The sequence below is a fragment of the Pristiophorus japonicus genome, chromosome 3 (assembly GCF_044704955.1).
Source record: "Pristiophorus japonicus isolate sPriJap1 chromosome 3, sPriJap1.hap1, whole genome shotgun sequence".
Classification (NCBI taxonomy): Eukaryota; Metazoa; Chordata; class Chondrichthyes; family Pristiophoridae; genus Pristiophorus; species Pristiophorus japonicus.
The window spans coordinates 93,926,945-93,953,638 of NC_091979.1; positions in this window are offsets into that span (position 1 = coordinate 93,926,945).

Genomic DNA, 26,694 nt, shown 5'->3' on the forward strand with positions numbered 1-26,694 from the left:
TCAGGGTTGTTAGCAGCACACACACGTAAAACTCGCGGACATCGTCCTTGAGTCTCGGCCACCACCCTGCCTGTTCCACCCGTTGCCAGGTGGTCTCAGATCCGGAGTGCCCCGCTCCTGGACCCTCATGGGCCAGTTGGAGGAATTCCCTCCTGTGTTGCTGTGGCACCACCCATTGCTCTCCCCTGAACAGCATGCCTTCTTTAATGGTCATGGCTGCTGCGCCGTATGGTCCTTCTACCTTTTCTCCCTTGGTTAGTGCGTTTAAAACAGTTCTTAGGGCTGGATCCTGGGTTTGAACTGTTTTCAGGTCCGGTGCTAATACTACCCCTGCCCTGCCTGCCGTTCCTACCCTGGCCCTAACTGCTGCTATGGGATCTAGGGATCCCAAAACTTCCCTGTGCGAGCACCCTCCTTAGCCAGCACGTCTGCCTGCTGGTTTCCCTCACCTCGAGGTTCAGTGGTCAAGTGGGCTTTCACCTTGTGAATGTAAATCTCCCTTTCCTCCCCTACGGCCGTCATGATCTTTTCCAGCAGGGGCTTGATTGCCAAAGGTCTCCCGTTGGCTGAGGTATACCTCCGATGGGACCAGATGGCCAGGTACTCCGTACACGAGTTGCATGTAAACATACTGTCCGAGCAAATCATGGACGGGGTAGGGAATTTCTCGGGGTGTGTGACCACATATACCACCGCGGACAGTTCGGCATGCTGGGCGCTCATGGTGCTGGGGAGTTTAATAGCGAGGGCAATGTTCGCCTCTGGGTCATAGACTCCGCAGCCTGTGAGTCGTTCACCAGCAGTTACTGTGCTCGAGCCGTCCACATAGATTTCACGGCCCGTGGGGTGTATCCCGACCCGAAAACCTATGTTGACTTCCCATACCCCTTTTACAGAGCACCGTTGGGCTGTCCCCGGGTAGCTCATGTTAGCTGCGAGCCTTGGCTCGCAGAGGCCTTTCACCCTTAGGTCCATCTGGGGGAGGAGTAGGGTCCAGCGAGCGATGCGAGCGCTGCTCACTGTCCCATCCTTAATCCTCCCATCTAGGAGCATCTGGGTAGGCGTATGGTGGGTGAGGAGTGTGATAGGGGACCCTCCTGTGATGATTAAAGATCTCTTCACAGCCCAGTGAGTGTCCAGTAAGTGCCTCTCACAGTTGGAGTACCCCTTTTCCACATCGGTGAGTATCCTGGAGGAGTAAACAGCACTGTGCTCAGACTGTCTCCGCTGGCTGCCACCAGGAAAAACTCTCTCCCCTGATCAATCGCTCCTAGGAACAGTGTGGTCTGCAACCTTTCCTTGAGTTGTTTAAATGCTGCCTCGCAACCCTCGTCCCAATCCCACTCCACTCCCTTGTGTAGGAGCCGGAGCAGAAGGGCTGCTGTGGCAGCATAATCCTCAATGAAGTCTCTGCAGTACCCTGTTAGCCCCAGAAAAGATCTCACTCCCGTTACTGTGTTGGTGGCTGATAATTCCTATACTGTTTCTCTTCTGGCCTTGTCAATGGCTCTTCCCCCAGCGCGCACCGTCAGTCCCAGGAACTTTACTTTCTTTTGGCCGATCTGCGCCTTCTTGGGGTTAACTTTAAAACCTTCCTCCCAAAGTAGTTCCAGCAGCTCGGCCAGCAGTGGGCCATGCTCCTCACTCTCATCGGTGAATAGGAGCAAATCGTCCACATACTGGACCAGCTGCTGGGGTCTGCCTCCCATAGACAATGGTTTCTTAAATCCACTAGAATCCGGTGACCTATAATAAAGTCGGCCCCCAGGATTCCTTTTCCCTCCTGCTCCCACTTCATCTGGACACACGTCCACTTAGTGTGCAGTGTTCTTAATTGAATGGACAGCGGGATGGAAAATGAGCCAGCCTGTTCATTGCCCGTGAATCCCATTAGGCTGTACGGGGTCCCGTTTGATAGAGGTGAGGCTGTAGGGTCATCTGCATAGACTATGGTGCATGATGCTCCAGTGTCCAGCAAATAAATCCCCTTTACTCTCTCCACCTCCATCTCGACATACGGTCGCTGCCAGGCATCGTACACGAGGGGACACAGGTAGACAGGCTGTACTGGTTTTAGTCATAAATCTGGGTGAGATGGGGCAGATGGTATCACTGTACCGGTGGCCGTGGCTATCTTCCCCGGACCCATTAGTGCGGTTCGGAGTGCAGCCACCACCATCTCAAATGTTTGGGGAGAGACGGATGGCTCGGTCTTTTGGGCTGAGACTGTGGGATTCTTTCCTACCCTGTACTTCCAGGGATTCCTACAGTCCTTCCTCCAATGCCCATTCTTCCTGCACCCAAAGCAGTTACGCTTGGTTTCGGAAGGGTTACCCCCTTCCTGGTGCCACTCTTTCTTTCCCTCACTAGGTTTTAACTCATGTACCTTTTCCTTGGGTGGGTGCTCGTCCCCCCCCTGCAGTTCCGATATGCCATGGTCAGTTGCCTGATCACTGTTTCCTCGGTGGCTTGGGGGTCCCTTGGGTCAAACCAAAGCTCTGCTCTGGCTTTGATTCGGGGCAGGCTGTTCGCCACTATGCTCCGGAGCCATTGTGCCTGTTCGCCCGGTGTAAGGTTTGCCTGGTCGAGAGCCATACTGCAGGCTCGCTGATACACAGGCCACAGCCTGTCAGCGAAAGCCTGAGGGGTTTCTCCCACGAGCTGCACTGTCCTCTTCACTCGGGAGAAGGGACTTCCCTCATTTAGACCCATGGCCTCCAGAACTTCATCCCGGACATCATCATATGTACCCCTGCCCTTTCTGCACTTCGCCGAAAGGGACTGGTACAGCTTGCTGTCCAGGGAAAAAAGGAGCAGTTTTACCTGCTCTGAGTCATCACGTCCACCAATCTCGGCTGCCTGTTCCACTTCCATGAAGTGGACGGAGGGGTCTGCCTTATGTGTAAGCTTACTCGGGTGACTTACCATAGCCCTCAACTGTTGGGTAGTGTGGGGAACCAGGAATTGGCTCTCAAGAACCCTCGGTGCTCCATCCACAGGCACACTGAACTTTTGCTGCCGGACCGGACACATTGGTCCCGGCTCTGACCCTTTCAGTTCTGGCTCACCCTTTTCTCCCTGCTGCCAAACCGAGTTAAACCCTGGTGCCACAAGTGGTGATGGTCCGTACTCCCTGCCTGCCTGAGCAATTGTCCCTCCCTCCTGCTGCCCAACCGGGTTGTTCCCCGGCGCCACAGGGGGTGACTGAACAGTTTTCTCCTGCTCTTCCAGTCTGCCCGGGTCGTACCCGGATTTATGAGGCACACCATGCCTCTTGCCCTTGACAGAGCGCGGTTTAAACTTTCAATTTGCTGCTGGCAGGGGCCGTGATCTCCCGACTCAAACCCCTTAGTGCTGGTTACTCTGTAGACTGCCTGGATGTCTTTGACTCTCTCCTCCTGCTCTTTAATTTGTCTATTAGGGCGAGCATTCACTTCTTGCAGTACCTATTCATTTTTCTTAGCCTCGGTGACCTGACACTGCATATAATCCAACCTATTCCTGAACTTCTTCCCTGTATAAAGCCTTTTCTCGTTGTGCTCATGTAACTGTCTCATTAACCCTTCCCCTATGATTGTTTGTGCACTAGACTGCTCCTCTGCTTCTCTCAGTTCAGCCCTTAGTTTCTCTGCTGTCGAATCTAAGAGTTGGACCAGTTTATGCAGACATACTAGCCAAATTCCCTTTTCCACTGCCTTTTTGTGAATTTTACCCTCTGTTCACTGGGCTGCAGCGTCCCCTGGACGCTCAGCGCACAACAGATCGCGTACCCACTTCTTTGTTACATTCACTCTTTTGACCACATAGGAGGCAATCCTCTCTTCCATTTTACTTCTTTTCTCACAACCAAAGTCTAGCTCCTCACATCCCTTTTGCCACAGTCCCTTCGTGGTCGCTATTATGTAGGGGGTGGTGTTTTGGTCAGGTTTCTCTGACTCCTTGGTGTTTTCGAGGCGCTCCACATCCTGGATTCTAGACACTGGACTGATTTGGGGGTTGTGAGAAACTGAGACAGAGTCAGTTGGGTAGGATGCAAAACTGGTTTTATTGTGTTCAAACAGAGTAAAAAGGCACATTTTTAATAATCACAGTAATCAGGTACAAATAGGGAGAAATGGCAAATCAAATGCTCTATATTTGGGAAGAACACATAACACATATAACAGATTAAAAGAACACAGTCCTCCCACCTCCCAAAATACTTATGCACTAAACCTGGAAGGGGAAAACACACAAGAACATCAACAGGTAGGAACAGTAAGAAAAACCCAACCCCCCAGACCCACTATCTAGCTAGGTTAGAACTCTGGGGTTTCAGGGACCATGCTCACCAATTCCCATTTTGACAGTTCCAACTCCGGGGTTCGCCTTAGTTGTCCTGGTCCTGTTCCAAACTCTGGGGTTCGCCTTAGTTGTTCGGGTTCTGTAGTCTGTACCCCGGACCTCGTTGGGGACCTCAACCTGCGTCACTTCTTCAGTTGGGCTGAGTCCGCTGATGTGGTAAGGTGCGTATTGGACTTGTGGGGTGAGTATTCACTTTTCCTTGGTCAGGGTAGTCTTAAAAGTTCCGTTAGGTAATGTTTTACCCCTTGGTAGCATAGAGTGGAAAAATCTTCATTTTTTCTTCGGTTTTGTCGGGTTGGTCCCGGTTGACTGTTTGATTGGTCGCGATGGTCCGAAACTTTCCGATAGTCGTTTTGAAAGCCTGTTTGCTGTCGTGGTGCTGTCCTTCTGGGTTTTAGAGATTCCTTTCGCCGATGTTTCGGAGTCCCACTTTTTGAGGCTGGTGTTAACCTTATGCAACGAGACTGCTACCTCAATAGTGTCTCTAGAAGCACCCCTAACTACCAGAACAGGCCTTCAATTATACTAAAACTGGCTTCCTTATCTTTGTGCCAAATCAGTTCTTAGGCTTTGATCAAACTGTTCTGTCCATTGATTTTCAAAATGTCTCCTTTGTCAGTGTTTTTGGTGGGCTAGTCAGCAGTAACTCGATTAGGATGTGAAAATGTGCTATCACTGGTTTTGCATTGTTTTAGGATTGTCCAGTTTCCTGGCCATCGAGTTGGGCCATGATTTCCATAGTGGTTGATTGGGTAATTGGCTTCTTGCATATTTTGGATGTGTTCTGTAGTTTAGATAATGGCTGGTAATTTGATGATCTCTTAGAGGGTGAATTGGTGCTGCATAGTTCCCCCAGACAGTCTGGGATCCTTAATATACGAATTTGCTTCACAGAGGTTAGCCCCACCTCCTGTATTCGGTAACTCTTTTTTGCAGCCAAAATGTTGTAGAATCTTAAAATTGATATGCTCCTTCCCATAGATGTTTAGGGGATTTCAGGCTTCTGTGATTTAGGTGCATTTTGAATTCTCTTTTCAAAAAGTCCAAACACTGGGGGGAGCCTCCATGAGGTTGGCCCTTTTGCCTTTTTCTTTTTTCCTTTTTAAAACTTAGATCTCCACTTGAAAAATCCAAAGTTCATTTTTAACAGTCCAAAAGGAGCTTTTTTTTAATTTTCAGGAAGAGGGACTCATGGGAATTTTTGGGAACTCTTCAAAACCAGGGTGGAATTTTCACATTACACATTTTCCTTACTGAACTCTGCCCAAGTGATCTTAACAGCTTCGCGGTAAAGACAATTCTAAAACTTCACATTGCATTGAATAATAACTTTTCCCCCAAATTAGCTAATACCCAACATTTAATTTTTTTTTTATTCGTTCCGGCATGTGAGCGTCGCTGGCAAGGCCAGCATTTATTGCCCATCCCTAATTGTCCTTGAGAAGGTTGTGGTGAGCCGCCTTCTTGGACCGCTACAGTTCTTGTGGTGAAGGAACTCCCACAGTGTTGTTAGGGAGGGAGTTCCAGGATTTTGACCCAGCGACGATGAAGGAAAGGTGAGATATTTCCATGTCAGGATGGTGTGTAACTTGGAGGGGAATTGCAGGCGATGGTGTTCCCATGCACCTGCTGCCCTTGTCTTTCTAGATGGTAGAGGTCGCGGGTTTGGGAGGTGCTGCCGAAAAAGCCTTAGCGAGTTGCTGCATTACATCATGTAGATGGTATACACTGCAGTCACGGTGCGCCGGTGGTGAAGGGAGTGAATGTTTAAGGTGGTGGAGGGGGTGTCAGTCAAGCAGGCTGCTTTGTCCTGGATGGTGTCGAGCTTCTTGAGTGTTGTTGGAGCTGCACTCATCCAGGCAAGTGGAGAGTATTCCATCACCTCCTTATTTGTGCTTTGTAGATGGTGGAAAGGCTTTGGGGAGTCAGGAGGTGAGACACTCACCACAGAATATCCAGCCTCTGACCTGCTCTTGTTGCCGTGGTATTTATGTGGCTGGTCCAGTTAAGTTTCTAGTCAATGGTGACTCCCAGAATGTTGATGATGGGGGATTCAACGATGATAATGCTGTTGAATATCAAGGTGAGGTGGTTAGACTCTCGCTTGTTGGAGATGGTCATTGCCTGGCACTTGTGTGGCGCGAATGTTACTTACCGCTTATCAGCCCAAGCCTGAATGCCGTCCAGGTCTTGCTGCATGCGGGCATCGACTGCTTCATTTCCTGAGGAGTTGCGAATGGAACTGAACACTGTGAAATCATCAGCGAACATCCCCATTTAAAACTGAGAATGAGGAGGAATTTCTTCTCTCAGATGGTTGGAAATCTGGAATTCTCTGCCTCAGAGAGCTGTGGAGACTGGGTCATTTAATATATTTAAGGCGGAGATGGACAGATTTCTGAGCGATAAGGGAGTAAAGAATTATGTGGAGCGGGCAGGGAAGGGGAGCTGAGCCCATGATCAGATTAGCCATGATCTTATTGAATGGTGGAGCAGGCTCGAGGGGCTTTATGTTCTGACCTTATGATTGAGGGAAGGTCATTGATGAGATGGTTGGGCCAAGGACACTGCCCTGAGGAACTCCTGCAGCAATGTCCTGGGGCAGGGATGATTGACCTCCAACAACCACAACCATCTTCCTTTGTGTTAGGTATGACTTTAGCCAGTGGAGAGTTAATGTGCAATGATGCAATGTTAATTTTAAGGAGCACCAGTTTAAATGTGTAATGCTGAATTTGGAATCATATAAAAGCTAGTTGTAATGCTGGTTATGCAGTTTATTCATTAATGAGCAAGTCCTGATATTACATTGTGGGATTTACATAATATATTTGTTACATATGTAGACTTGTATTTACTCTGTACAGCCACCAGAGGGCTCATCCCCTGGAGTCCCAAGGGATCCCATAATCCCTTGGGAGCACAGATATTTAAGGAGACTTCACAGGTTGGAGAGGCACTCTGGAGATCTGCAATAAAAGACTAAGGTAACACTTTACTTTGAGCTCACAGTGTTCAGTCTGACTCTTTCTCTATACACAACAACTGGTGACAAGATACAGATAGCGAACCCAAAGATGCAGAGAACAGTGGGCATCGTGGAGAAATTTTTGGAGGGAGATGATTGGGAAACTTTTGTAGAGCGACTTGACCAATACTTCATGGCCAACGAGCTAGATGGGGAAGAGAGCGCTGTCAAATGAAGGATGATCCTCCTCAACGTCTGTGGGGCATCAACGTATGGCCTCATGAAGAATCTGCTCACTCCAGCGAAACCTACGGAAAACTCGTACGACAATTTGTGCACACTGGTCCGAGAGCATTTGAACCCGAAGGAAAGCATTCTGATGGCGAGGTACCGGTTCTACACCTACAAAAGGTCTGAAGGCCAAGAAGTGGTGAGTTATGTCGCCGAGCTAAGACGCCTTGCAGGACATTGCGAATTTGAAGGACATTTGGAGCACATGCTCAGAGGCTTTTTCATACTTGGCATTGGTCATGAAACCATACTTCGCAAACTTTTGACTGTAGAGATCCCAACTTTGAGTAAGGCCATAGCAATAGCCCAGGCATTCATTTCCACCAGTGCCAATACGAAGCAAATCTCTCAGAAAACAAGTGCTGCTACAAGTACTGTGAACAAAGTGAAGTTGTTTTCGAATCATAACGTACAGGGCAGGTCACACATACTTGCAGGTACACGTCCGCAGATGTCTCAGAGTCCACCATCAAGGTTGATGAATGCAAGGCCATTAATACCTTGTTGGTGCTGCGGGGGTGATCATCGTTTCCATTCATGCTGATTCAAAGAGTACGTTTGCAAGGGCTGTGGAACAATGGGACACCACCAATGAGTGTGCAGGAAAGCTGCAAAGCCTGTTAAACCTGCAAACCACCATGTTGCAGAGGAGGACAGAGCCCTGGAGGATCACGACGAACCAGAGCCTCAGATTGAGGAGGCAGAGGTACATGGGATGCACACATTCACCACGAATTGTCCCCCGATAATGCTGAATGTTGAACTAAATGGACTCCCAGTCACGGGCACAAGCCAGTCCATCATGGGCAAAAAGACTTTTGAAAGGTTGTGGTGCAACAAGGCCTCAAGGCCAGTCTTAACTCCAGTTCGCACGAAACTAAGAACTTACACAAAATAACTGATTCCTGTAATTGGCAGTGCTACCGTAAAGGTCTCCTACAATGGAGCGGTGCACAAGCTACCACTCTGGGTGGTACCGGGCGATGGTCCCACGCTGCTCGGCAGGAGCTGGCTAGGAAAGATACGTTGGAACTGGGACAACGTCCGACGCTATCACCCGCTGACGACACTTCGTGTGCCCAGGTCTTAAACAAATTTCCTTCACTGTTCGAACCAGGCATCAGGAAATTCCAAGGAGCAAAAGTGCAGATCCACCTAATTCCGGGAGTGCGACCCATCCATCACAAGGCGAGAGCAGTAACGTACATGATGAGAGAAAGGATAGAGATCGAGCTAGACCGGCTGCAAAGAGAGAGCATCATTTCACCGATCAAGTTCAATGAGTGGGCCAGTCCTGTTGTCCCAGTCCTCAAGGGAGCCGGCACCATCAGAATCTGTGGCGATTACAAAGTAACTATCAATAGTTTCTCCCTGCGGGACCAATACCCACTACCAAAGACCGACGACCTCGTTGTAACGCTGGCGGAAGGAAAGATGTTCATGAAGCTGGACCTGACTTCAGCCTACATGACGCAGGAACTGGAGGAGTCATCGAAGGCCCTCACCTGCATCAACACGCACAAAGGTCTTTTTGTTTATAACAGATGCCCGTTTGGAATCCGATCAGTGGCGGCGATATTCCAGAGAAACATGGAAAGTTTACTGAAGTCGGTCCCGCACACCGTAGTCTTTCAGGACGACATCTTCGTCAGATGTTGGAACACAGTCGAGCACCTGCAGAACCTGGTGGTGGTTCTTAGTTGACTCAACCGCGTGGGGCTCAGGTTAAAACGCTCGAAGTGCGTTTTCCTGGCACCTGAAGTGGAGTTCTTGGGAAGGAGGATTGCGGCGGACGGCATCAGGCCCACCAATGCGAAGAGGGAGGCAATCGAGAGCGCACCGAGGCCACAGAACGTGACGGAGCTGCGGTCGTTTCTGGGACTCTTGAACTACTTTGCTAATTTCTGACCGGGTCTCAGAACACTGCTAGAACCACTACATGTCTTACTACGAAAAGGGGATGAATGGGTTTGGGGCAAAAGCCAAGAAAATGTCTTTGTAAAAGTGAGAAAATTGTTATGCTCAAACAAATTTATGTGTTGTATGATCCATGTAAGTGTCTGGTACTAGCATGTGATGCGTCGTCATATGGCGTCAGGTGTGTATTGCAACAAGCTAATGATTTTGGGAAACTGCAACAGGTTGCTTATGCATCCAGGGGTCTGTCTAAGGCTGAGAGAGCCTACAACATGATTGAAAAAGAAGCGTTAGCGTGTTTATGGGGTAAAGAAAATGCATCAATACCTGTTTGGGTTAAAATTCGTAGTGGAAACTGACTATAAGCTACTTATATCCCTGTTTTCCGAGAGTAAAGGGATAAATACCAACGCACCGGCCCGCATCCAGAGATGGGCGCTCACGTTGTCCACATACAACTACGCCATCCACCACAGGCCAGGCACAGAAAACTGCGCTGATGCTCTCAGTAGGCTGCCATTGCCCACCATGGGAGTGGAAATGGCGCAGCCCGCAGATCTAGCCATGGTTATGGAAGCATTTGAGAGTGAACAATCACCCATCACTGCCCGGCAGATCAAAACCTGGACAAGCCAGGACCCCTTATTCTCTCTAGTCAAAAGCTGTGTGCTTCACGGGAGCTGGTCCAGTGTCCCAGTGGAAATGCAGGAAGAGATAAAGCCGTTCCAGCTGCGCAAAGATGAAATGTCTATAAAGGCAGACTGTTTTCTGTGGGGCAATCGAGTAGTGGTCCCCAAGAAGGGCAGAGACACCTTCATCAATGACCTCCACAGTACCCACCCAGGCATCGTAATGATGAAAGCGATGGCCAGATCCCACATGTGGTGGCCCGGTATCGATGCGGACTTAAAGTCCTGCGTTCACAGATGTAATACATGCTCGCAGTTAAGCAATGTACCCAGGGAGGCGCCGCTAAGTTTATGGTCTTGGCCCTCCAAACCATGGTCAAGGGTAAACGTCGACTATACAGACCCGTTCTTGGGTAAAATGTTCCTTGTGGTTGTAGACACGTACTCCAAGTGGATTGAATGTGAGATAATGTCGGCTACCTCGTCCGCTGCCACTACTGAAAGCCTGCGGGCCATGTTTGCCACTCACGGCTTACCCGATGTCCTGGTGAGCGACAACGAGCCATGTTTTACCAGTGTTAAGTTCAAAGAATTCATGACCCATAACGGGATCAAACATGTCACATCTGCCCCGTTTAAACCAGCGTCCAATGGTCAGGCGGAGAGAGCAGTGCAAACCATCAAGCAAGGCTTGAAGAGGGTAACTGAAGGCTCACTGCAGACTCACCTATCCCGAGTCCTACTTAGCTACCGCACGAGACCCCATTCACTCGCTGGGATCCCACCTGCGGAACTGTTCATGAAAAGAGCACTTAAGACAAGGCTCTCGTTAGTTCACCCTGATCTACATGAACAGGTAGAGAGCAGGCGGCTTCAACAAAGTGCATACCATGATAGAGCAAATGTGTCACGTGAGATTGAAATCAATGATCCTGTATTTGTATTAAATTATGGACAAGGTCCCAAGTGGCTTCCCGGCACTGACTCATTCACCGGAAACGCTTGGACCAAATCAACCTCAGATTCACGGACTATCCTGAACAACCCACCTTGGACCCTACCTTTTTTGATCCCCCAACATACACACCAGTGGCAACCGGCACCACAGTTGATCACGAAGCAGAACCCATCATCCACAGTAGCCCAGCGAGGGCCCAACAAATGATTCAACAACACCAGCTTTCACACCGAGACAATCAAGCAGGGCAAGAAAGGCCCCAGATCGACTCACATTGTAAATAGTTACACTATTGACTTTGGGCGGGAAGTGTTGTTACATATGTGGACTTGTATTTACTCTGTACAGCCACCAGAGGGCTCATCCCCTGGAGTCCCAAGGGATCCCATGATCCCTTGAGAGCACAGGTATTTAAGGAGGCTTCACAGGTTGGAGAGGCACTCTGGAGACCTGCAATAAAAGACTAAGGTCACACTTTACTTTGAGCTCACAGTGTTCAGTCTGACTTTTTCTCCATACACAACAATATTGTTCTTAATTGATGTCTCAAGTGTCAACGGTTCAGTTCTGAGCACTCTTCACATATAAATCAGAGCCTTTATGGGTTCGAACCCATTCCAGGTATTGAGCATGTAATCTAGGCTGACACTTAAGTGCAGTACTAAGGAAGTGCTGCATTGTTGGGAGGTGCCATCTTTCAGATGAGACATTAAATCAAGGCCCCTCCTGCCTATTCAGGTGGGTGTACAAGATCCCATGGCACTACATTTCACTTGGTGTCTGGCTAACATGTGTCCCTCAACCAACACCATCCAAAACAGATTAACTGGTCATTTATCTCATTTGCTGTTTCTGGGATCGACTGGTGCACACCATTTTCTACCACATTTGCTTACATAAAGTGACTGCAGTTCAAAAGTAATGAACTCGTTACAAAGCACTTTAGGATGTGATGAGATACTAAAAAAGTACAAGTTCTTTTCTTCTCGTTGAAAAGGTTTTTAAAAGATAGTTAGAGCTGTATCCTCACTCAATGTCATGGAAAATGATGCTGAATTTGTGACTTTTAGCCTCCTAAAATATATCCAAATTATATTATTGCACACATAGAACCTGTATTTTAAGTTTTAATTACATTTTGCATATTATTTATGGGCCTATTTTAGTGACATTGGTTGTTAACTATGTCTCGCTGAGTCTGATATGGAAGTACTATCAGTCATTGATATTCTCTCTTTAATGAGAAGAATGGAAGATTAGGATTTCAGAACAACATTGGAAACAGTTTAGATCCACAGGGAGGCACTGTTGTATTAGTTCACAGTAACCACAAGATTTGTACATATAGCACCAGATCTCTCTAAATTAATTTCTGATTATTCGGCCAAATCTGCAAAGCTTTGTTGGTTGGAACAGATTACATTATTTAAAAGTTTCATCATCTCGCTTCTTGTAACCATTTGTCTTTCTTGTAACCATCTCTATCTTCTATACTGAATTCTAACCCTTCATATAATTTAACGGTTCAGGCAAGTTCCTCCAATTTATTCTCAAAAGTCAGACAGATTCTAATTTCAGATGATACAGATTTAACAGTCTATGGGCTAGAACCTCCACTTTTTTTTGCATGCTTAATGCCCACTTAACACCCATTTTACAGCTAAAATGACATATAATGCCCATATATCGGCCATTTTGGCACAAAATGGAAACTGATGGGCATTTTTAGGAAACTTATCGCTGAGCATTACTTTCCCCATGTGCTTAATGCCGGGAAAATATTACCCCCCACACACTTTTTTTGGGTGGAATCATCAGAATGGGTGAAATCAATGCCCATAATATCGCCCAGCATTACTTTCCGCACAGAATTAACGCCGAAATTCAACAATACCGCATACCCATTTTTTTTTTTGTCGTAAAGAGCACATTTGGCGAAACTAACGCCCAGGAGATCGCCCACTGTCACTTTCACCACCTCGCACACATATCGCCCACAATATCGCTCACCCAAGAAAACGCCCACAAAAAGTGGAACTGTTCTGAACAAACGCCAGCGGTGTGGCTGGCATTTTTTAAATCACAGGTCGCTTCATTCAAAAGGCTGCATCAACTTCGGGGGAGTTTGCATTGACTCTGGAGTTCTTCTCAGGTGAAGTGAGCATCTCAACAGACATATTTTCAGACTCTGGACTATTGGGGCTTTACTCCAGGTGTATTTTAGTGAGGAGATTATTGCTTCTGATCAATGGCTATTATACTTTCAATGCAATAGGGAGGGGCCAAGAATTGCCAGAAGGCACTGACGCTGCACCTCAGGAGAGAGAGGAAGAGGACGACGAGGGGCTGGACGCTGACCTAGGGTCAGACAATCAGGCTGGCTATGCAACCATGCCCACGGCTCCCTCCAGACTGCAGGAAAGGGCCGGTGGTGGCTACATAGCTGCAAGACTCTTACATGAGGAGCTGATATCTGAACGATTTGCCTGAAAGAGCATTGATGTGAGTGACAACGCTGACACACTGCTGTGTGTGTGCAGCTCAGACATCAATGGTGCCCATCACCTTGGTGTCAGTTAAAGTTAAGTTGTATTTCATATGTCCTTACTATACAGTATAAATGCACACGAGGCCCATGCTTGAGAGAAGGTCAGTCTGTGACCTGTCCTTTATTTCTTAGCACTCAAGTGATGAAGGTGGGTGGAGCTTCCCCTTTTATACCTGAAGGTCCAGGTTAGGAGTGTCTCCCACCTAGTGGTCATTGTTCTCACAGTGTACAACTTAGGTCAGATTATACATGGGTTACAATGCTGGTTGAATACATGACATCACCTCTCCCCCCAAAGTCTCATTGGGATCACAGGTTGAGTCTCTCTGGTGGTTTACGCTCTCTTGTAGAGTGCTTGAGTTGGGGCTCCGGTTGTTGGGCGCTGGCCTGAGTGTCTGCTGTTTGCGGTGCCTCAGGCCTATCCAGGCCTATCCAGACTGCCCACAGTGATTGGGCTCTCCTTCCTTTGGTTCCGGTGTGTGGTCACCTGTAGTGGAGTGAACTCTACATCGTGTTCTTCCTCTGCTTCTTCTATGGGGTTGCTGAACCTCCTTTTTGTTTGATCCACGTGTTTGCGGCAGATTTGTCCATTGGTAAGTTTAACTACCAGAATCCTATTTCCCTTTTTGGCAATCACAGTGCCTGTGAGCCATTTGGGCCTGCAGCGTAGTTGAGGACAAAAACAGGATCATTTACATCAATATATCGCGCCCTCGCATTCCTGTCATGGTAGTCATATTGTGGCTGGCGCTTGCTCTCGACAATTTCTTTCATGATGGGGTGTATAAGGGATACCCGGGTTTTGAGCGTCCTTTTCATTAGCAGCTCTGTGGGTGGAACCCCTGTGAGCGAGTGTGGTCGGGATCTATAGGCCAACAGGAGGCGTAATAAGAGCCTTTGTAGGGAACCCCCTTGGATTCTGAGCATCCCCTGCCTGGCCGTTTGAGGCCGGCTTGAACGGTGCCGTTCTGACATGGTTAATTCCATTGCCTGCCATGAAGTCCTGGAATTCAGTGCTTGTGAAGCACGGGCCATTGTCGCTGACCAAGACGTCCGGTAGACCATGGGCGGCGAACATTGCCTGGAGAATTTCTACCGTGGCAGAGGCTGTGCTTGAATTTAAAATGTCACACTCGATCCATTTGGAGTAGGCGCCTACTACAACCAAAAACATTTTTCCCATGAAAGGACCTGCGTAGTCCACATGGATGCGTGACCAAGGCTTGGCGGGCCATGGCCAGGGGCTAAGGGGGGCTTCCCTGGGCGCATTGCCCAGCTGGGCACACATGTTGCACCTGCGAACACAAAGTTCCAGATCTGCGTCTATCCCTGGCCACCAAATGTGTGACCTGGCAATTGCCTTCATCATGACAATGCCCGGGTGCTCATTGTGGAGTTCTCTGATGAACACCTCTCTGCCCGTCTGGGGCATGACTATGCGGTTTTCCCACAGTAGGCAATCGGCCTGAATCCAGAGTTCATCCCTGCACCTGTGAAATGGTTTAAATTCCTCAGGGCATACCCTGTACATGGCTTCCCAGTCCCCATTCAGGACACATTTCTTGACTAGAGACAATAGCGGGTCTCTATTTGTCCAGACTTTATCTGACGGGCTGTCATGGGTGAGCCTTCGCTTCTGAAAGCTTCAACAGCCATGACCATCTCAGCACCATGCTCGGTAGCCCCCTCAGTGGCGCCTAGTGGGAGCCTGCTGAGTGCATCGGCGCAGTTTTCAGTGCCCTGTCTGTGCTGAATTGTATAGTCATAGGCGGCTAACGTGAGTGCCCACCTCTGTATGCGGGCCGATGCATTTGCATTTATGGCCTTGTTGTCGGCCAAAAGGGATGTTAGGGGTTTGTGATCTGTCTCCAGCTCAAATTTCCTGCCAAACAGGTACTGGTGCATTTTCTTTACCGCATATACACATGCGAGCGCCTCCTTTTCTACCATCCCGTAACCCCTTTCTGCCTGGGACAGACTCCTGGAGGCAAAGATACCGGCTGTAACTGACCCTTGACATGCTGCAACACACACCCGACACCATAGGACGACGCATCGCACGTTAACACAAGTTTCTTATATGGGTCGTATAGTGTTAACAGAGTGTTGGAACATAACAAATTGCGTGCTCTATTAAAAGCCCTTTCCTGGCTGTCCCCTAGACCCATTCGCGACCTTTGCGTAGGAGCATGTGTAACGGCTCTAGCAGCGTGCTCAATTTGGGAAGAAAGTTACCAAAATAGTTCAGGAGCCCCAGGAACGAACGCAGCTCCGTTGTGTTACGGGGTCTGGGTGCTCTCTGGATCGCTTCCATCTTGGACGCAGTAGGGCTGATCCCGTCTGCTGCTACCCTCATCCCCAGGAATTCTACCTCTGGAGCTAGGAAGATGCACTTCGCCTTTTTCAGTCGCAGCCAGTCTGCGTAGCATCTCCTCCAGGTTGTGGAGGTGTTCTTCAGTATCGTAACCCGTGATGATGATGTCGTCCTGAAAAACCACCGTCCCTGGGATCGACTTGAGGAAGCTTTCCATATTTCTTTGGAAGATCGCGGCGGCCGAGCAAATCCCGAACGGACATCTGTTGTATTGAAACAACCCCTTGTATGTCGTGATGGTGGTCAGCTTCTTCGACTCATTCGCCAGCTCCTGGGTCATGTAAGCTGAGGTCAGGTCCAATTTTGAAAAAAGTTTGCCACCGGATAGCATCGCAAAGAAGTCCTCCGCTCTCAGTAGCGGGTACTGGTCTTGGAGTGACACCCGATTGATGGTGGCCTTGTAATCACCACATATCCTGACCGACCCATCCTCCTTGAGCACCGGCACGATCGGGCTCGCCCAGTCACTGAATTCGACTGGCGAGATGATGCCTTCCCTCAGCAGGTGGTCCAATTCGCCTTCTATCTTTTCCCACATCATGTACGGCACCGCTCTGGCCTTGTGGTGCACTGGCCTGGCGTCCGGGTTTATGTGAATCACTACCTTGGCCCCCATGAAAGTGCCGATGCCGGGTTGAAATAATGAGCCAAATTTGTCCAGGATCTGTGAGCATGATACTCGCTCCACAGAGGAAATTGCATTGACATCGCCCCATTTCCAGTTCATGACAGCAAGCCAACTCCTCCCCAGTGGTGCGGGACCGTCAACTGGGACAATCCAGAGTGGCAGTCTGTTCTCCGAATCTTTGTGGGTCACGACTACCGTGGCGCTGCCTAGCACCGGAATGATCTGCTTTGTGTAATCCGTAGCTGTGCGTCAATCGGCGATAATTTTGGCCTCCTGGCCTTCGACGGCCACAACTTTTCGAACTGTTTGATACCCATCAGGGACTGGCTGGCCCCCGTGTCTAGCTCCATTGATACTGGGATGCCATTGAGGAGCACTATCGGTGGCGTCCTGGTGTATGAACTGTATACGTGCTCCACATGAACTCGCTGAACTTCAGCTTCCAGCGATTTCATGCAGCGTTCATTTCTGCAATTTCTGCAGGTATTTTGCTCATCTCTGCAAACTCCAGCTGAGTGTGTGCCTCCACGCCTCCAACATGAGCTGCTGTTGGAAACAAAGGTCCCTTGCCAGTCGATCGTCCCTGACTGCCCCTGTGACTGTCCTTAAGTGCGCCATTAACAGGTGTTGTGGGCCCCATTACTGGCCGCATTGTCCCTTGCAATGGCGTGAATCGCCGTTCAGCTTGCCATTGTCTCTATCGAACTCCCCCTCTGGGTTCGACTACATGTTGGGGCATGCCTGACTGGCCTTGTCTGCCTGGAGAACTGTGTGCTGCTTTAACAATGTTGAATCTCTGTCCCAACCATTCCTTAACACAGTACCTCTCATCTGTTCTGCTAGTGGCTATGCTCGCATGGTTTAAATCCCAGTTTCTCGTCGCCATTGATACGTCCTTACTACACAGTATAAATGCACACGAGGCCCATGCTTGAGAGAAGGTCAGTCTGTGACCTGTCCTTTATTTCTTAGCACTCAAGTGATGAAGGTGGGTGGAGCTTCCCCTTTTATGCCTGAAGGTCCAGATTAGGAGTGTCTCCCACCGAGTGGTCATTGTTCTCACAGCGTACAACTTAGATCAGATTATACATGGGTTACAATGCTGGTTGAATACATGACAGTATTTAATCCTTTCATATTAAGGAATCACTAATGTGTAACGGTGCAGCTATCTGAGACAATGCGCAACAATGTTATGTTGAATAACAAAAATTTTATCCCAACATTGGTCTGAAATCATAAGCATCACAGGCAATAACATCCAACCCCTGCCCACACCCCATTTTTTCCACCATTGACATCAATCAAATGTTCAACATGTCCAGCAACACAGAATACAAAGGCAAAGCAGGAGGGTGGTCCCCTCCCCCCATACATTACAACAAATTGCATACACCTCGATGAGATATAACACAACCATCACCTATGGACATGCATCTCACTTTCCTTCCCCTCTCCCCTTCTTCTCCCCACCTCTATCCCTTCCCCTCCTCGTTCCATGATGCCTGGCCGAGGAGCTCCTCAGGTGGTGCCTCTGGGGGGAATGAAGGCAGATGTGGTCGTTGCACAGGTACGGGAGCTGGGGGGGGTGCCGAGGGGGTAACATTCTTTGATGCAGAAGCAGGATCTTGGTCCTCGCTCTCATCTGTCATTCGCAGTGGTGGTGCGGAACCGAGGGCTGGAGTGCCGCGCTCGAGGACCTCTGGGAGGCCTGTGCCAGCAGTGTTCCTGGCTGTCGCAAACAGGGCCTCCGCCATCCGCGGAATGCACTTGGTCATGGTGGCCAGCTGTCGGGATATGCCCCCCAATGCTTCGATGAGCTGGTCACCAATGTCTACAGTCCTTCTGGACAACTGTACCATCTCTCCTCACTCATGTGACGCTCGTGGAACAGACCTGCCGCGTCCATGAGACCTCCGCAGGGTCGGCGCTTTACTGGGGACAAATGGGGTGGCCTATGGCGAGGTGCTTGGGGCCGGTACCTCCAGAGTGGAAGCGGAAATGACCGGCGGACCACTAGATGGCCTTGGGGTGGAATGGCTTCTGGAGCGTGGCGATGCAGGTTCCTCGAAGTCTGTGCTTTCATCTGTGGAGAACAGACTTAGCGGATTGACGGGCGAGAATCGGAGCTCCTCACTTCCCCCACTTTCTGGCCTCTGTGGTCTTGCCTTAGGACGCGCTGCTGGCTGAGCTGCAAAACACCAATGAGGTTATTAGAGGAGAAGGGGGTGCTAGGGTCACAAGGTGACACAGCATATGCACGACAAAAGCACCACCGCTTTCACATTCATCGCAGACATCACATTTCATGACCATCAACACATTTGCATTGCAATGATTTTCATTCGGCCATCATTATTTCTATGACAATTTTAGTAATCATCGATCATATATGATTATTCGTATATGAGTGGGTGCGGCATCTATTGACTTTACATTACGCAATGGTGTAAGCTTTACTCACGTGGCATCATTTCAGGGTCTGCAGATGCGTCCGTGGCTGTCCGGGCGTGCTTCCCCACGAGTGCGAGCACCCGCTCCTCCATGTCAGTGATGTCGCTGGTGACTGGTGGCCCCCCCACCCATTCGCCTGTGCACGGACCTCATTGTCAAGATCTTCTTCTGTAAAAGGTGACAGGATGACATGGCATGAGATCATTGCTAGGTACTGTCACAGAGACTGATACAACACATAACCGACAGATGTAATCATGATTATTATGAAAATTATCATTCTTTACCAAAAGACGTACACCGTGACCGCAGGCTTTGAGTAAAACATTCCCGGTAAAAGTGAAGGACCTCACATCGAATGATAGTCACTCATGACTGTTACAAATCAAATTATATAAATATATAAGCACATGTAAGTCAATGTAATACTTACTCTTTCGTTTCCCACAAGGTCATTCCATCGTTTGCGGCATTGGTTGCCCTCATGAACCTCATTGGTCGCCGACGAGATCACCTCTGCTATCTCAGTCCATATCCTCTGGTAAGCCTTTGGGGTGGGCTTCCCACACCCTCCCTGTGTCAAATCACCCCAGCGTAACTCGACTTCCTGCAGGAGGGAGGCATTTGCCTCGTCCGAGAACCTCCTGGCTCTTTTGTGGCCTCCAATGTGCTCCTCTCCCACCTCACTGCTCGCTCCAGCGTCAGTCTCCACAGTATGCTGTGATGCCTCCTCCTCTCTCTCCATTATAGGCCAAATTTGGGCAAATATGTGGCTGGTAACAGCTCATTTTTGTTTGCCTACTTGCTGTGAAGCTCTAAAGTCTCCCTCCTTCCTTCCAAAGCAGCCACACCACACCCAGACACGCCTTCAATCCCTCTGAGCTCCCTCTCTCCTCTTCTGCGCGTGTCATGATGACCCTTGACCCGCAGAATTGTGGGAATCGAGCATTGCCAAGCCGTTGCTAAGGATGGTGACACTTTACGGCAGAAAGTCAAAAAAATTTGACGCTACCACCGATTTCATATCACTCGCGGTAACGCCCATTTTCGAAAATAGAGACGAGGTGCTTTGAGAATGGGCGAGAAGCCGGCGATCTGAAAACCCTTTATGGCCGGAAATAATGCCCATTTTTGGGTGATAAGCACAAAAGTGGAGGTTCCAGCCCTATATCACTGGATGCCACATGAAATACTGAAGTCTGTTGATGCTGTGAATAGAGAAGGAACATTTGAGAAAAATGTCATTGAAATTTGATTCAGTCACTGTGTTTAAAAATTGTATTCTGATTGATGAAATGCTTTACATTGAAACTTGATTGATTTCTCACAGTGAAACTGCTTCTATCCTCCATCCATTAAATCGCTTAAATGCTGTTAATGGATGGTTTACAATAAACACAAATATCTGATAGAAATTCAATTATAATATCTACTTGGTCATATGTTGGTTGTAATGATCTGAAAACCGGATAGAGATCATGAAGAGGATATTAGAGATTAAACTGGCATCTATTTCACGAATAAATACTGTTTTTAAAGGAACTAAATAACTTTAATTCAAACAGCAAGTGGCAATGGTGTGCATCAGAGGTTAGTGTTTGTGGATTACAGAGTGGAAGGACAAAAACAAATTTCTTACTGAAATGATTTTTATGATGTTATAAATCTTTAGCCAAAAGGGTATTTATTATGAGGAGCAAATCTGTCTTAAAATAAGATTTTAAAAGAAGCAAATATGAAGTTTCTTTAGAAAAGCAACAAATGAGACTGATTTTTTTCATTTTCTAAGGTAAGAGCAGATTACTCCTCTCCAGAAATTTAACAAGGTGCTATATTTGCTAATATTTTTTCATTTGTTTGCAAGCACACAATATGATCATGTAAACTAGGCCAAAATGCATCATCATGTCATTTGCAAGGGATGTCTTCATGATAACCCACTGCTCTATATTTAAGAAGGGGGATAGAACATGTCCAGGGAACTTTAAACCAGTCAGCTTAACATTGGTGGTAGGAAAAATAATGGAATCCCTACAAAAGGACCTGACCCAAGGAGAAAATAGCAGAACATCTAGAAACCAAAGATAATGAATAGTCAGCATGGATTTCAAAAGGAAAAGTTTTGCTTGACCAATCTCATTTAATTTTTTGAAGAGGTACAAAATGGTAATGTAGTAGATGTAATTTATGTAGATTTTCAAAAGGCCTTCGATAAGGTACCCCATAATAGACTGATGAACAAGGTCAAAGAATGCGAGGTCAGGGGACAAGTAGCAGACCTTTCAGCCAACATTTCAGACCCACCAACAGGACAGGCACACCAAAGGCAGTGGCACCGTGGTATACGGGAGGGAAGGAGTGGCCCTGGAAGTCCTCAACATTGATTCCGGACACCATGAAGTCTCATAGCATCAGGTCAAATATGGGCAAGGATGATGTCCCGTCTTTCCATCTGTCTAACTTGATTGAATTTTTCGAGAAGGTAACCAGGAAGGTTGATGAGGGCAGTGTGTATGATGTAGTGTATATGGATTTTAGCAAAGCTTTTGATAAGGTCCCACATGACAGACAGGTCATGAAAGTAATAGCCCATGGGATCCAGGGCAAAGTGGCAAGTTAGATCCAAAATTGGCTCAAAGGCAGGAAGCAAAGGGTAATGGTTGTTGGGTGTTTTTGTGACTGGAAGGCTGTATCCAGTGGGGTTCCACAGGGCTCAGTGTTGGGTCTCTTGCTTTTTGTGGTATATATCAATGACTTGGACTTGAAGGTTGGGGGTACAATTAAAAAGTTTGCAGATGACACTAAAATAGGTTATGTGGTTGATAATCAAGAAGAAAGCTGCAGACTGCAGGAAGATATCAATGTACTGGTCAAGTGGGCAGAACAGTGGCAAATGGAATTCAATCTGGAGAAGTAAGGAGGTGGCCTTGGAAATAGCGGATGCATTGACAGTCATTTTCCAACATTCCATTGACTCTGGATCAGTTCCTATCGAGTGGAGGGTAGCCAATGTAACCCCACTTTTTAAAAAAGGAGGAAGAGAGAAACAGGGAATTATAGACCGGTCAGCCTGACCTCAGTAGTGGGTAAAATGATGGAATCAATTATTAAGGATGTCATAGCAGCGCATTTGGAAAATGGTGACATGATAGGTCCAAGTCAGCATGGATTTGTGAAAGGGAAATCATGCTTGACAAATCTTCTGGAATTTTTTGAGGATGTTTCCAGTAAAGTGGACAAAGGAGAACCAGTTGATGTGGTATATTTGGACTTTCAGAAGGCTTTCGACAAGGTCCCACACAAGAGATTAATGTGCAAAGTTAAAGCACATGGGATTGGGGGTAGTGTGCTGACGTGGATTGAGAACTGGTTGTCAGACAGGAAGCAAAGAGTAGGAGTAAATGGGTACTTTTCAGAATGGCAGGCAGTGACTAGTGGGGTACCGCAAGGTTCTGTGCTGGGGCCCCAGCTGTTTACATTGTACATTAATGATTTAGACGAGGGGATTAAATGTAGTATCTCCAAATTTGCGGATGACACTAAGTTGGGTAGCAGTGTGAGCTGCGAGGAGGATGCTATGAGGCTGCAGAGTGACTTGGATAGGTTAGGTGAGTGGGCAAATGAATGGTAGATGAAGTATAATGTGGATAAATGTGAGGTTATCCACTTTGGTGGTAAAAACAGAGAGACAGACTATTATCTGAATGGTGACAGATTAGGAAAAGGGAAGGTGCAACGAGACCTGGGTGTCATGGTACATCAGTCATTGAAGGTTGGCATGCAGGTACAGCAGGCGGTTAAGAAAGCAAATGGCATGTTGGCCTTCATAGCGAGGGAATTTGAGTACAGGGGCAGGGAGGTGTTGCTACAGTTGTACAGGGCCTTGGTGAGGCCACACCTGGAGTATTGTGTACAGTTTTGGTCTCCTAACTTGAGGAAGGACATTCTTGCTATTGAGGGAGTGCAGCGAAGATTCACCATACTGATTCCCGGGATGGTGGGACTGACCTATCAAGAAAGACTGGATCAACTGGGCTTGTATTCACTGGAGTTCAGAAGAATGAGAGGGGACCTCATAGAAACGTTTAAAATTCTGACGGGTTTAGACAGGTTAGGTGCAGGAAGAATGTTCCCAATGTTGGGGAAGTCCAGAACCAGGGGTCACAGTCTAAGGATAAGGGGTAAGCCATTTAGGACCGAGATGAGGAGAAACTTCTTCACCCAGAGAGTGGTGAACCTGTGGAATTCTCTACCACAGAAAGTAGTTGAGGCCAATTCACTAAATATATTCAAAAGGGAGTTAGATGAAGTCCTTACTACTCGGGGGATCAAGGGGTATGGCGAGAAAGCAGGAAGTGGGTACTGAAGTTTCATGTTCAGCCATGAACTCATTGAATGGCGGTGCAGGCTAGAAGGGATGAATGGCCTGCTCCTGCACCTATTTTCTATGTTTCTATGTTTCTAAGTGTGAGGTAATGTATTTGGGGAGGTCTAACAAGGCAAGGGAATACATATTAAATGGTACGACACTGAAAAGTGTGGAGGAACAAAGGGACCTTGGAGTGCAGGTCCACAGATCCTTGAAGGTAGCAGGCCAGGTAGGTAAGATGGTTAAGAAGGCATATGGAATACTTGCCTTTATTAGTTGAGGCATGGAATACAAGACCAAGGAGGTTATGCTTGAACTGTATAAAACACTGGTTAGGCCGCAACTGGAATACTGCGTGCAGTTCTGGTCACCACATTACAGGAGAGATGTGATTGCACTGGAAAGGGTGCAGAGGAGATTTACAAGAATGTTGCCTGGATGGAGAATTTTGGCTATGCGGAAAGATTGGAGAGGCTGGATCTGTTTTCTTTGGAACACAGGAGGCCGAGGGGAGACCTGATTGAGGTGTATACAATTATGAGGGGCCAAGATAGAGTGGATAGGAAGGACCTGTTTCCCTTGGCAGAGGGGTCAACAACCAGGGGGCATAGATTTAAAGTAATTGGGGGGAGGTTTAGAGGAGAGAAGGGGGGGCATTTCTTCCCCCAGAGAGTGGTGGGAGTCTGGAATTCGGTGCCTGAAAGGGTGGTAGAGGCAGAAACCCTCAGTAATTTAAAAGATACTTCGATGTGCATTTAAAACCGTAACCTACAGGGCTACAGACCAAGAGCTGGAAAGTGGGATTAGGTCGCATAACTCTTGGTCGTCCGGTACGGACACAATGGGCCGAAATGGCCTCCTTCCGTGCTGTAAATTTCTATGATTTTATGATTCGAGTATCTTATATGTTTCAATAAGATCACCTCTCATTCTTCTAAACTCGAATGAGTATAGGCTCAACCTTTCTTCAGAAGTCAACCCCTTCATTTCAGGAATCAACCTAGTCAGCCTTCTCTGAACTGCCTCCAAAGCAAGTATATCCCTTTTTAAATATGGAGACATAAACTGTACATAGTACTCTAGGTCTGGTCTCACCAATACCCGGTACAGTTGTAGCAGGACTTCCTTGCTTTTATACTCCATCCCCCTTGCAATAAAGGCCATCATTCCATTTACCTTCCTGATTACTTGCTGTACCTGCATACTAACTTTTTGTGTTTCATGCACAATGATCCCCAGGTCCCTCTGTACTGCAGCATTTTGTAATTTCTCTCTATTTAAATAATAATTTGATTTTTTATTTTTCCTGCAAAAGTGGATCACCTCACACTTTCCCACTCACTTAGCCTGTCTATATCCCTTTGCAGATGTTTTGTGTCCTCCACACAACTTGCTTTCCTATCCATCTTTGTATCATTAGCAAACTTGGCTACATTACACTTGGTCCCTTTATCCAAGTGGTTAATATAGATTGTAAATAGTTGAGGCCCCAGCACCGATCCCTGTGGCACCCCACTAGTTAACATTTGCCAACCGGAAAATGACCCATTTTCCTGACTCTCTGTTTTCTGTTAGTTAGCCAATCTGCTCTTATCTTGTGCAGTAACCTTTTATGTGGCACCTTATCGAATGCCTTCTGGAAATCCAAATACACCACATCCACTGGTTCCCCCTTATCCACCTTGCTCGTTACACCCTCAAAGAACGCCAGCAAATTTGGTTTCAATTTGATAGCATCCTTTACTTCCTTAGTTAGCCACGGACGATTCTCCCTTCTCTTAAAGTCTTTCCTCCTCACGAGAATATATTTTTGTTGAGAGTTATGAAATGTCTGTCACTGTTTATCAACCATCTTACATTTTAATCTATTTTCCCAGTCCACTTTAGCCAACTCTACCTTCATACCTTTGTAATTGCCTTTATTTAAGATTGGGACACTGGTTTGAGAACCAACTTTCTTACTCTCCAACTGAATTTGAAATTCTACCATGCAATGATCACTCTTTCCGAGAGGATCCTTTACTATGAGATCACTTATTAATCCTGTCTCATTACACAGTACCAGAATTGTTATATATGTAAACTTGTATTTACTCTGTACAACCACCAGAGGGCTCATTCCCTGGAGTCCCAAGGGGTCCCATAATCCCTTGGGAGTACAGGTATGTAAGGAGGACTCACAGGTTGGAGAGGCACTCTGGAGACCTGCAATAAAAGACTACGGTCACACTTTACTTTGAGCTCACAGTGTTCAGTCTCCATACATAACATCTGGCGACGAGATACAGATAGCGAACCCAAAGATGCAGAGAACAGTGGGCATAAGAACATAAGAACATAAGAATTAGGAACAGGAGTAGGCCATCTAGCCCCTCGAGCCTGCTCCGCCATTCAATAAGATCATGGCTGATCTGGTCGTGGACTCAGCTCCACTTCCCCGCCCTCTCCCCGTAACCCTTAATTCCCTTATTGGTTAAAAATCTATCTATCTTTGACTTGAAAACATTCAATGAGCTAGCCTCAACTGCTTCCTTGGGCAGAGAATTCCACAGATTCACAACCCTCTGGGAGAAGAAATTCTTTCTCAACTCGGTTTTAAATTGGCTCCTCCGTATTTTGAGGCTGTGCCCCCTAGTTCTAGTCTCCCCCACCAATGGAAACAACCTCTCTGCCTCTATCTTGTCTATCCCTTTCATGATTTTAAATGTTTCTATAAGATCACCCCTCATCCTTCTGAACTCCAAGAAGTAAAGAGCCAGTCTACTCAATCTATCATCATAAGGTAACCCCCTCATTTCTGGAATCAGCCTAGTGAATCATCTCTGTACCCCTTCCAAAGCTAGTATATCCTTCCTTAAGTAAGGTGACCAAAACTGCATGCAGTACTCCAGGTGCGGCCTTACCAATACCTTATACAGTTGCAGCAAGACCTCCCTGCTTTTGTACTCCATCCCTTTCGCAATGAAGGCCAACATTCCATTTACCTTCCTGATTACCTGCTGCACCTGCAAACTAACCTTTTGGGATTCATGCACAAGGACCCCCAGGTCCCTCTGCACCACAGCATGTTGTAATTTCTCCCCATTCAAATAATATTCCCTTTTACTGTTTTTTTTCCCAAGGTGGATGACCTCACACTTTCCGACATTGTATTCCATCTGCCAAACCTTAGCCCATTCGCTTAACCGATCCAAATCTCCTTGCAGCCTCTCTG